Here is a 4,981-nt window from a genome sequence, read left to right as displayed (position 1 = left end):
GGTCCCCGCGGCTATCCGGCCGCCGTCACCCGGCAACGGCCCCAACAGCCAGTCCCGCCGCCATGCTGGGCGCAACTGGGCCGAGCGCGCGGTCCCCGCCGCGGCCTCTGCGCCTGGCTGGACGGGCTCCCGCTCAGCCGCCCCAAGCGCCACCTGGCCCGGGACTTCAGCGACGGCGGTGAGGGCGGGCCGGCGGGGAGACGCCGGGGACTGCCGAGGCCGGGGTCCTTGGCGGGAGGACCGAGGGCTTGGGGGTGCCCGGCCGGGGAGGGTGGAGGCCGCAGGGCCGCCCGTCAGCAGGCTGAAGGATGCCCAGCGGTCAGACCGCAGGGCCCGGCCAGTGCCTGCGAAGCGTCCCAGCCGCGCAGGCTCCCTGCAAGTGCAGGAGATCCCAGAGCGCGGGCGTGAGGGGCGCTCTGGAAGGAACGGGCCGGCGCAGAAATGGGGCCGCGATGAGGCCGGCCCCTGGAGGAGGAGCCACGTGGCAGACAGGCGCCGCCTGCTGCGTCCAGCTGCGGTCGGGGGAATTCCCCTCCCCCAGCATTTCCTGGGGAGGAGGGGGCAGCCTCAGGGCTCCTCCTGCAGCCCCTCCGACCCCAGGCCGGCTCTCCCAGCCCTCTCCCGGGGGCACCCACACGCTGCTGGGGGACCTGCAGGCTGGCCCCTGTGGCCGCTCCCCCAGGACGTGGACTGTCCCGAGTTCTCCCGCCTGGTCTCTGTCCTCCTCCACCTCAGGGGCCCCGGGAGACTGATGTGTAAGGAAAGGAAGACTTCTAAGCTCATCAGGCCAGGCTGACCTTGCACCCCCCGCGCCTCCAGTGATGCTGGCAGAGATCGTGAAGCACTTCTACCCCCGGCTTGTGGATCTGCACAACTATGTCCCCACCTGCAACACGGACCAGAAGCTCAGCAACTGGAGCATTTTAACAGGCAGGCCTTCTGCCTCCCTGCCCCACTCCTTGCTCTCCCCTACCCCTCCTGGTCTCTGGGGCACGTTCTCAGGCTGTTTCCCTGACAGCCTTGTCAGTGTTTGTGTCCCCTATCCGCTGGAGTCTCACCATCAGCCACCAAGAGGACAGCACAGTCAGCTTGAGACCCACCCACCAGGGCGTCAGTCCTGCCCTCCGACTGCTCAACCCATGCTGACTGCACCTCTCACTCACTGACTCACCAGTATTTCTGGGTGGCGGGCTCTGCTCCGGGCCCCTGCCTTCATGGGGTTGACGCTCTGCCTAGTGGGAAGACAGATAAATGAGATGTAACCAGCGTCAGTCGTGATGGGTAATAGGAAGGACAAGGACCCTGAGGGAGTGACAGCAGAATGAGGTGTGGGTGACCTAGGGGGGCAGCGGAGGCTGCCCTGGGGAGCAGGGAGCAGGGTCCCTGTGCTCCTGAAGCTGGATGGGGAGGGGAGCTGAAGCTGCCCGGGGCCCCTGGAGGCCATGGTCAGGACCTGGCTCCGAGCCTGACGGAGATAGAAGGGACTGCGAGGTTGAGACCTGGGCAGGTTCTGGTAGGACTCATTTCAGAGAGCTGTGAGGGAAAAGGGGACTTGGGGGGAGGTGGAGGCCGCTGCTCAACCCCAGGGGTGAGAGGGGGAGGCTCTAGGGGTGATGAGAAGTCTGATTCTGAGCACTTTGGAGGGGAGCCAGCAGGACTTCCTCACCAGAAGGTGAGCTCTCCCACAGAGGCCCAGGCTGGGCCAGGCCCGGCCTGAAGGCGCGGGGCACTGACTACTCTGGCCCTGGATGGGACGGCTGGGAACAGGGTGGTTGCGGGGCTTCTGTGGGTGCAGGGGCAAGAAGGCACACGAGTCCCAGCCTCTCCTCCAAGGAAAGCCAGACCCACCTCCTGGCCCCACAAAGTGCACTGCTCTGAGGACTACCCCCACTTCCTTTGCAGGAAAGTCTTTCACAAGCTGCGTTTGTGGGTCTCAGAAACGGAAATCCGAAGGGTGGTGGACAACACGCCTGGGGCCATCAAGCCCATCTTGTGTGCACTGAGGGAAAAGGCGAAGGATGGCGCTGTCCAGCAAGCCCCGCTCTCTACAGCCGTACGTGTTGGGGCCATTGTACGGCCTTAGACCTGCCGCGTTTGTCATGCTGGGATGTGGCCACGTGGTGACGAAGGCCTTGCACACCCGCGACCCTGGGGGGCAGACTGGTGAAGCCCCAGCCCTTGGCCCTTTCCTGGCCTGACCCACTGGCCCCGGGACGGTGAAAACTCCCTGTGCCCAGGCCAGCCCGGGCCATGCTGGCTCCTCTCCAGTTTGCCCCCCCACCATCTGTGCCTAGAAACACAGGGAGGTATGTTGGCAACATGAACGATGAGCAGCCCCTCCTCGGCCGGCCCTCACTGTACAACCTTTAAAACCTTTGCAGGATCCAGGACCCACCAGGGCTAATGCTGACAGACCATGGGCAGAGCTCACCACCCCAGCAGACACTGGTAGTATCCAAATCCCCAGGTTTGGGGAAGTGAGGCCCGTCACAACCCCCTCGGGCCTCCCACGAAGGGCAGTGTCAGACGAGGCATGTGGCTCTCTCGAGTTCACACCTCCAGGAGGGGGGGTCCTTGCTCTGAGGGGATGGTCAGGGGAGTCCTGGCTCCAAGGCCTCCCAGGCTGCAGCTTCCCGAGTGGGAGCCCGCAGTCCATGAGGGGGCCATTCCAAGGCATCCAGGGCTGTACTGTGGGATGGCATCAGGCCAGAGGGCGCCTGCGTGGTGCCTCTGTGGGCTCCGTGCCCCCCCCCCCCGCCCTGTGCTGTGGCCGGGTCAGCCTCTTCCCTGAGCTCCTGCGTCTGCTTATCTCACAGGCCTGCCGTACCCACGGCACCCTCCAGTGCGAAGACCCTCCGGAGTCCAAGGACTCCAGAGAAGACAGGCCCCTGTCTCCTGACCTCAGCCGCTCCACTCTAAGCTACCCCCACCAGCCCTCTGGGTTAAAGGCTGGGTGTTTGCCTTTCGGTCAGGACCCAGCCGGTGGGTGCTGGGAGAACCCGGACCCCAGGCTGCAGCAGCTACTGGAGGAAAAGGAGCAGGCTGTGGCCGTGCTGCAGGAGATGGTCAAGGTGCAGTGACCTGGGTGCCCCTCAATGCCCAGACACCCCCCAGGAAGCAGGGGGGCTGCCTTCCCTTCTGGGAAGCCAGGACCCAGTGTGGGTATGGCAGTAGGTGGGGCAGGCAAGGTCCCTGACCAGGGAGAACCCACAGTTAGTTTGACTATTTAGAAAACAGCTTAACTGTGGAACATTCCAAACATACCCACAAGCAGAGAGAAGAGTATGGTGGACCTCCATTCCCCATGACTCACCACCACCCAGCCTTGGCAGTTATCAGACCCCAGGGCCCACGGGGACTATAGACAGGTGCCACCACCCAGAGGTGCTGGATCACAGGCCCCAGGGCTGGGGGCTGAGTCAGGGAGCAGAAAACACCCCCCAGCCCAGGGCCTATGCCTGGTTCCGCAGGTGCACGGCTCTTCCTCTGCTCCTTCACTAAGGGTCTGCAGTGTTCCTGGGTTCAGGAAGTGCTCCGGTCCCTCGCTGACATAGAGAGGGGGCACCCCCACCCCCACCCCTGTGGGAGCGCAGGCTGCGGGTTTGGACCTGAGACAGTGCAGGGAGGGTGGGGGTGTGCAGTCGGGTTTCAGGGCCAAAGAGCCATCAAGAATTGTGAGAACAGCACGGTTCCCTAGTGGATACCCAAATCTTGATGAGCTGTTTTCTTGAGAAAGCCGGAAAGTGATATCATCCTGTGGTTGGGATTTGCTGAAGGCAGCAGAGAGGAAGTGATAAGCAGCATCGGAGCTGAGGTCACTGTCATGCCCACGCTTGCGGCACCGGTCCATGTGCCAGCAAAGTGCATCGTAACCGCTTCACTTCACCAAACCCGGAGGGGAACACAGCTCCTCTGGCCCTTGAAGTGACGGCACAGCTGCCGCGATGGTCGCCGATGGGAGATCCGCCCCGGGAGAAGACAGACTCCCGGGGGAGTGGGGGGCGTTCCTTGGTTTGCCTGTGGAACAGCAGCTGTGGGTCATCCGGGCGGACGCGGACGGCGCTAGCTCCGCGAGCGGCCCCGGGTCTTCGCAGCTCGGACTGGGGAGTGGGCGTGGGGGCGCGGCCAGCCGCATGGACTGGGGAGTGGGCGTGGGGGCGCGGCCAGCCGCATGGGCTGGGGCCTGCCGGGTCGCGCTGGCCCACGCTGGCCCACGCTGGCCAGGGCTCACGGAGGGGTTTGATGAGACGCCGACCCCCGGCCCGGACCGGCTGGAGCTGTCTGTCCCTGGCTAGAGCGTGGGCCGCCACACCGTTGACTTCCCCTCCGTGTTTGGGGGCAGACAGCTTTCTCTCGGCTGCTGTGCTGTGCCTGGGGCTGTGCTTGCGGTTAGGGAAGGCGTGTGACGTGGCTCAGGAGCTGTTCCCACTGCCGGACAGCCTGCGGCGTGGAGCCTGGCGGTTCCTCGTGCACCGAGGTGCATGGGAACGTTTCCTTGGCTGTTAACCTTTATTTATTTTTTTTATTATTATTTTTTTAATAAAGATTTTATTTATTTGAGACAGAGAGAATGAGAGAGAGAGAGCACATGAGAGGGGGGAGGGTCAGAGGGAGAAGCAGGCTCCCCGTGGAGCAGGGAGCCCGATGCGGGACTCGATCCAGGGACTCCAGGATCATGACCTGAGCTGAAGGCAGTCGCTTAACTGACTGAGCCACCCAGGCACCCTGGCTGTTAACTTTTAGAAGTAAAGAGTGCGCATGCTGCCGAAATGCAACGCCTACGTTCAGTCAACCGTTAACTCCACAAGCCTGACCCCCAAACCTGCCAGGGACCAGGCGGGCTCTTCCAGCAGGGCGGGGCTGCAGAGGGCGCGGGCTGGGGGGCTCCACCAGGTCTGGGCAGCTCTGGCCAGCCAGGACCCAGGAATGCGCCAGAAGGGGTGAGGGAGGAAAGCCAGCACCTCCCATAACCACCTCCTTC

The 4,981-nt window shown here is 63.8% G+C and overlaps 1 long non-coding RNA gene across 1 annotated transcript; it reads left to right on the top strand.

Annotated features, from left to right (window-relative positions):
• Positions 1–2,036: 2,036 nt before the first annotated feature.
• LOC110592732 lies at positions 2,037–4,138 on the top strand. The gene is made up of 3 exons (XR_002481125.1): positions 2,037–2,053; positions 2,382–2,448; positions 2,817–4,138. It is a non-coding gene; the product is annotated as an uncharacterized LOC110592732 (long non-coding RNA).
• Positions 4,139–4,981: the final 843 nt, after the last annotated feature.

Source organism: Neomonachus schauinslandi, chromosome 6 (genome assembly GCF_002201575.2).
Source record: "Neomonachus schauinslandi chromosome 6, ASM220157v2, whole genome shotgun sequence".
Taxonomy (NCBI): domain Eukaryota; kingdom Metazoa; phylum Chordata; class Mammalia; order Carnivora; family Phocidae; genus Neomonachus; species Neomonachus schauinslandi.
Note: the sequence above shows the minus strand (reverse complement) of the source record. Positions and strands in the feature narration are given on the sequence as shown.